Below are 7,833 nucleotides of genomic sequence, written 5' to 3' on the forward strand. Positions count from 1 at the left end.
TTTGATTTCTAACATGGTAAATATTGACAGATATTATTACCTGAACAAAAGCTCTTTGGGGTGCTCAATAAGTTTGAAGAGTATAAAGGAGTCCCAAGACCAAAAACTTTGAGAACCTCTGTCTTAGGACACAGAAACAGAAATGGAATCGACAAGTTTCTGCTCTTAGAACCCATCCAAAGCTACTTTTTCAAATTTCTAGGATTCTGATGTATTCAGATCTTGTCTTAAATGCTCCTTGCAGCACGAAACAATGTGCAATCATTATCACCAGGTGTAATTCACAGGTACAAATGAACATGACGTTGGTGAAAACATGTTTGTTCCTGTGCAGTCCTGTCCTCACTGAACTTAAGAATGCAGCTCAGAAAAAAAAAAAAAAAAGAATGCAGCTCAGAAATGTAGGTACAGAAAGGTAATGCAGAAATGGAGATAACTGAAAGATGCATTTGTTAAGGCCTCAATCTGTACTCACTGCTAAATGTATTCAGAAAGCTTATTTCCCTGTAAACTTTCTCAGTCTGTGCTCACACCTTAAATTGACCAAAGACATAAAACAATGAGCATCGTACCCCCAAAGCATGTGAGAAAGGGGATCTGTAGTCACATGACTTTAGGAGCTCTGGGTTAAACTGAGTTAAGCAGACTACATTTCTGTGGCCACGTTAGAGCCTTTTGGCATGCCCCATCTCGCAATTTCTCTAACCACAAAAATCCTTTTTTTTTTTTGCAAGGCCTTGTATCCCTCAGATACTTTTGGAGTGTATACAGTGTATACAGGCTGCGACTGACGTTTTTGCAAACTTTGGCTGTATGTAGTTCGGTTTCAAAGAACAGGATTTGACCAAAGCCACAAATCTAAATCCATACTTGTTATTACGTGGATTTCAATGACAAATCCCGTGCTCTGAAATGTAACCCCAAACAGTCAAAGCCCACCAGAATGTGATTCGCTTGTAAAGCAGGTATAAGACGCCCTAGGTCAGCACTATGAAAGGGTCCTGCTCCATTTCATTCCATAATATAACATTTGAGAAGATTCTGGCAGATTTCTGTTTAAAGCCACAGGTTGTATTGTCTCCTAAAGCAAAAGACAGGAAGTTGACAGAAGGCATATGTTTCAAGGAGTTGAACAGTAATAATTCCCTTTGGGGGTATAAATGGAGAAACTGGATGGAAAAGGCCTCCTTTAAAGGATAATAAAGTGTGAAGCACTAAGAAGTGTTGAAGGTATGACCTCAACCCTACAAGCTGATAAGCAGGCCCAGACTTTTATTTATAGTGACATGAGTGACATTTATCTGCCTTTCACTAGAACATCTAATCCGCTTGTCAAGGTGTGTCTTAAGCGGACACCTGATTTCTGGTCAGAGTTGGCAGGCTTGGAATACAAATGTGACTGCCCTGGCTGAAATTCATGACTGAAAAAAAATCATGGAGATATGAAATCATCAGGGAAATATATCAACTAGATTTCAGTTTGCCACAGAGAGGACATCACCTGAAGAGGGTATTGGCTTTGTGGTAGAAATTATGGTCTGTCAGTTAAAGTAGAAATGGGTCCAAAAGGGAGGGGATATCTGTATGTGTATGGCTGATTCATTTTGTTGTACAGTGGAGGCTAACACAACATTGTAAAGCAACCATACTCCAATAAAAATTAATAAAAATAAATTAATAAAGTAGAAATGGAGATGAATTACTGAGGGGTTCACAAACCTCATTATCTCCCTACATAGTCCTTAAGTTCAGTTATGATAGAGTTGTAGCTGTCTCTTCCTTATGCCAAATTGTTAACAGAGTCCAGTTTTAGGAGCTGAAAATCAACATGAATCAAGAACATCCACAAAAACTGCCCGACTTCTCTGTAGGAACTAAGGGGGATCCAGGCTGTGGTTCTCTCTTCAGGGACTTGCAGTAGCAGACGATATAAGGTGTAATCACATTTAAAATTAAGTAGCAATAAGCAATTTCAATAGCAGTACAAGAAAAGAAAAAAAAAAGGCCATGGTTACTTCCAAACAAGTTAAACAGAACTTACTCTAAGAGTTCAGGGGAGAGAAAGAAGAAAAGGCTGTTATGGGCAGGGAGTCAAGCAAGACTTCATGGAGAAAGTGGGACTGGGAACAAGTCTTGAAGGAAGAGCCAGATAGGTAAGATTTTCACTAGAATGACGTGCATTAATTAACTCCAGGCCACAGGGATCCCATCCCCCCCGCACACACACACACACGCACTCTCCTCTCCGTTCTGTCCACATGCTTCCCGGGCCATGGCACCCACGCTGCTGTCCATGGTGCTGCAGTGCGGGGCCTCTATGTCACAGGCTGCAACTCACCTTCAGTCAAGAGGACAAGCACCTTAGGAAGGTCTGTCTTGTTTCCTCTGCCTTGTATGGCATTTTGCCCAAATACAGTTCTGTTTTTTTAAACCAGCTTCGTGTAGGTATAATTTACATACATTAAAATACTTCCATTTAAGTTCAATGAATTTTGACAAATGGACGTACTTGGGAAACCAACACTACAACAAGGCTATAGAACAATTCCATCACCCCCAAAAGTTCCCTGTGCTCCTGTGCGTGCGGTGGCAACTCCCTCCTCACCCCTGGCTTCAGACAACTCTTAATGTGCATTTTGCCCCTACAGATTAGATTAGTTTTTTTGAGAGTTTCCTATAAATGAAATCTACTGTTTATAGTCTTTGTCTGACTTCTTTTCCTCAGTATAATGTTTTTGAAATTCATCCATGTTGTGTGAATCAGTCCTTTGTTTATCACTATGTAGATGTACCACAATTTGTTGGTCCATTCCCCTGTTGATGGATATTTGGGTTGTCTCCAGTGTTTTGGAATAAAGCTTCTGTGAACATCCATGTACAAGTTTTTTTGTGTGTGTTTGCAAATACACTTTCATTTCTTTGGAGCAAGCAAATACTGGGGATAAGGGGTGCTGGTAGGTATATGTTTAATGTTGTAAGAAACTGCCGAACTGTTTTACAAATAGTTGTACCATCTTTACCTAAACAGACGTTTGATGATTATAAGGATGGCCTCCATGAGCATTCTTGTCATTGTCAGAAACCTTGGGAGGGGGCTTCCCTGGTGGCGCAGTGGTTGAGAGTCCGCCTGCCGATGCAGGGGACACGGGTTCGTGCCCCGGTCCGGGAAGATCCCACATGCCGCGGAGCGGCTGGGCCCGTGAGCCATGTCCACTGAGCCTGCGCGTCCGGAGCCTATGCTCCGCAACGGGAGCGGCCACAACAGTGAGAGGCCCGTGTAATGCAAAAAAAAAAAAAAAAACCTTGGGAGGATCTCTGATTGCTATAGAATGGAACTGATACTCCTTAGACTAGCATCTTTGGCCCTCTGCCATCTGCCCTTATTTTGCTTCTCCACCACCCTAGCATATGCTTACTTCACTCACTCACACACCATTGAACTACTTGCTCATCCACAACTGGCCAAACATAAGTGACAGTACTTCCAGCACATGGATTTGCACTAGTCCAGCTCCCCTTTTTGCCTCGTTGTCTATGTGACCACATACCTACCAGCCAAATGGTCAGGGTAAGGCACCAACTTATATGTGTGACATCACATTCTTAAGGCAAATTTCACAGACATCATTAATCTCGAAATTTTGTCTGTCTCTAAACCTTCCGAACATGTTTCTAGGAGTTCAGAAATCCTCTTTTTGAAGGGAAGGGAGTACAGAGAGCATTCTCTTGACAGATTCAGTCTGCAAACATTTAGTGAGCATCTACTAGGAACAAAGCATAGTGGGAGATACCATTTGTAGAGTCTCTATAGGATGGGTGTGAGTCACTGCAGCAGTCTAAAAGGGGGAAGTAGCAGACGGCTCTAAGGGAGCCTGAAGTAACCACATGGGCTGATGCAATTTTACCTGAAGCACAAATGGGAAAACGAATATACAGTTCATGACAATTACGAAGAGGAAGAAAAAATGAGCAGCCCACCCTGTCTCATTATTCATTCATTGTTTAAGCAAATAAACCTCAAGTGTCCATTTGGTGCTGCTGAATTGCAATGATGTCTATCGCTATTAGAAACATCCTCATGGGGACTTCCCTGGTGGTGCAGTGGTTAAGAATCCGCCTGCCAATGCAGCAGACATGGGTTCGATCCCTGGTCTGGGAAGATCCCACATGCCGCGGAGCAACTAAGCCCGGGCGCCACAACTGCTGAGCCTGTGCTCTAGAGCCTGCATCCGCAACTGCTGAAGCCCACGCACCTAGAACCCGTGCTCCACAACAAGAGAAACCACCACAATGAGCAGCCCGCGCACCACAACGAAGAGTAGCCCCCACTCGCTGCAACTAGAGAAAGCCTGCATGCAGCAACAAAGACCCAACACAGCCAAAAATAAATTAATTAATTTTTTAAAAAAAGCATCATCATGAAAAGGATTTGTAATGTCTTCTGGGCTCAGATGCAGTCTCTTCCAGGTAAAGCCAGGTAAACGGGATGGAGGGGAGAAGAATCGTGCATTTACAAAATCTCCAGCGGCCCTTTGTGCTTGTTAAGACAATGTCAATTTGAAGGAGAAAATACATTGGTATAACAAGTGTGCACGTGCCGTTTTTTCTTCTATTTTTTTAAACCTGATTCCCACTGTTCTGCAAATCCTCATGTTCTTTTCTGAAATGAATCTTCCACCTGGACTAGTGCGTTTCTTTGTCCTAACACGTTACTCAAATAGAATCACTCACGAAACTTGAATAAGAACTAAGACATAGAATTGGATGCTTGTGTGGTGCAGAGATGAGGCATGATTTGACTTCTGGCTGCACGATGTGGGAGTTAGTCCAGCACCATGGGAGAGCACCTTAAATTAGTGCTCTCAGAAAGTTAACAGAGGGAAGAATCCAAAAGCTTTTCTGTGCGTGAACGGCAGTCACGTGTTTCTATCTTTCTATCATGGGATCATTTGCTTAAGAAGAACTGGCTTAGAAACTTCTATCTTTTACAGAGAGCACTTTAGCCAATGGCCGGGAAAAACAGAGGCTTTTATGATACGAAAGACCAGTAGTATTTTTCATGCAGCTGATCCCACAACCCAAGGTAAATGAAATAAAACTCCAAAGAATGCATTTCCCTCGGTCTAGTACCCAGAGATCCTGCAGCATGTGAGCCTGACTTTTACTGTCCAATTCATAATCTCTTTCTAAAATCTCATTCATTTTTGCCCAGCCAGCCAGCACTGTCAGGCTAGGGATGCTACGATCCTAAAAGATGCTGCATTGGAGAGAGGGATAGACACCTGGAGCTTTAACTTTACCTAGTGACCCAAGTCACAGACCTGGCTCTAGACCTACTGTTGTGTGGCCTTGAACGATCCTCTCACCTCTTGGGACCTCACTGCCCTCACCTGTAAAGCGAGTTGCTAAACCAGTCACCTCTGAGGATTCTTCCGGCTCTATCCGTCAGCATTAGACGCCACTTTCCTTGTCTGAATGCCTGTGTCATCTGTGGTCAGTATTTAATACGTTGACATACACAGCTTGTTGCCACTTGTTTTCAGCTGTGTGGGGCTTCCCTCCCTGGAGTCATTTGAATGCTTTCAGTAAATTTGACAAATCTTGACTGTGCATCTGTGTGCCAGCCTCTGTTGCAGGTGCTAGGTGTTCATCAAAAATTGCCCGTCCTCCTAGATTCTACAGTCTTGCTTAGCATGGGGAGTGGGGTGGGAGAGAGACGGCAAATAAGTGAAGAAACAACGTATAATACTGTTGGGTTGTGATAAGTGCTCTGGAGTAAAATAAAACAGGGCACAGGGGTGGGGAGTGACAGTGGGGTGGGGCCTCTATTTTAGGGTCAAGGAAAGCCAAGTTTCCATTTTTAAAATTGGAGTATAATTGACATATACGCTTCTGACACCAATTTCAAAGTGTAATTGCAATTCTCCATCAAGCAATGTTCTGACACCAGCTGGGTGTCCCACAATTCAACTCAATTCTGACACTGTCTACCTGGAGATGGTGTCAGATCCCACAGGCTGAGGGCTCAGTCCCCCAAGACTGCCCCTCCCCCCACTTCAGATGCCCCTCGCAAGTCTGATCGTCACCTGTGCTTCTGACCCACTGGCCAGAGGTCAGGGGTTCCCATGACCTCCTCCTCAGGTTAGACTAATTTGCTAGGGTGGCTCATAGAATACAGAGAAGCATTTTACTTACTAGCTTACCGGTTTGTTGTAAAAGAACACAACTCAGGAAAGGACCAGATGGAAGAGATGCACAGGGTGGGGAAAGGGCGTGGAGCTCTGGGTGCTACCACCCTCCCCAATTTCAACATATTCATCAACTCGGATGTTCTCTGAACTTGTACTTTGGGGTCTTCTGCAGGCTTCATCTAGTGGGCATGACGGATCATTGACTGCATTTCCAGACCTTATCTCCTCCCCTGAAATCAGAGGGTGGGACTGAAAGTTCCAATCATCTAATCAAGGTTGGTTCTCCATCCTCATTAACATCACAAAAGATAACTCTATCAGCTCTGGGAAATTCCCGGGGTTTCAGGAGCCCTGTGCCAGGAACTGGGACGAAGACCAAATATATGTTTCTTATAGTAAGTCATAATACCACAACCTACCATAAGATGAACGGTTCTCAAATGTTCAGCCAATGAGTTTCGGCAATTGTGCAGATGTGTGGTAAAGTTAAAACGTGTCTGAACATTCCAGAGCACTCTTCTCATCACTTCCTTCCTTTGAATTTGGACTGGCCTCAGTGACTTGATTCCAAGGCACGGAATGTGGCAGAAGGGACAGGATGTGACTTCTGAGGCAATACAGCTTCAACCTGGAGGCCTGTCTCCCCCTCTCTCTCTCTCAACCCATCCACCAGGCTGTGAGGAAGCCAAGCAGCCACATGGAGAGGCCAGGCATAGCCATTCTGGCTGACAGCCCCAGCTGAGGTCCCCGCCAGGGGATATTGGTTTTCTCCTTATCACACCTGACGGGTGAGGAGGTGGGGAATCTGAGCACAGAGCTCAGGGAACCCCAGGCAGACAGCCTCATGAGGGAAGGGTCGGCAGAGGCCAGGGGAAGAGAGCTGGTGGCTGGGGACAAAGGTACGGGGGCTTCTCCCCGACCTGTGGTCTGCCTCTCTTGGGCCAGGGAGCCTCCCCTCCCCCCACCCCCATGATGGGAATGTGGCCACCCCAGAGCCCCTGTCTGTAACTACCAGGGTGGGGAAAGATGGCCATGACCCCAAACTGCAGCTATTATAATACTTGACATTATTAAAAATCTCAGAATAAAGCTTTCTGCTGCCCTAAAAAAGGAGCCGGTTGTGTTCGGCAAATGGATGCAGAGTTAGGATGGAGGGGTCAGGAAAGGTCACGGACCAGCTTTGCAACTAAGCCATGCGAATGGGGACCCAGTGTGCTACTCTGTACTCACGGGGGGCCAATGTCATGTCGTCATCTCCCGCTTTCCGACAAGAGAGGCTTGGAGTGACATGAACTTTAGGCTTCTGAAGGAAATGATAGAGCAAGGCGCTGTGAGGAATGCTTTTCTGGCCAGGGCAGCAGGGGCAGCATAAAGATTAAAACGCTCCGCAGGCTTCCCTGGTGGTGCAGTGGTTAAGAATCTGCCTGCCACTGCAGGGAACACGGGTTCGAGTCCTGGTCCGGGAAGATCCCACATTCCGCCCGCGTGCAGCAACGAAGACCCAACGCAGCCAAAAATAATAAAATAAATAAATTTTTAAAAAAACGCTCCGCATTTGATGATGAGCTCGGGCCAGGATGGGCCTCCAAGGGGAAAGCTGAGTCTCTTTCTGCTCAGTCTGAGCAGGGCTCGAGTGTCCGCT

The sequence above is a fragment of the Monodon monoceros genome, unplaced genomic scaffold, assembly GCF_005190385.1.
Source record: "Monodon monoceros isolate NGI ecotype Baffin Bay Population unplaced genomic scaffold, NGI_Narwhal_1 Super_Scaffold_13, whole genome shotgun sequence".
Taxonomy (NCBI): Eukaryota; Metazoa; Chordata; class Mammalia; order Artiodactyla; family Monodontidae; genus Monodon; species Monodon monoceros.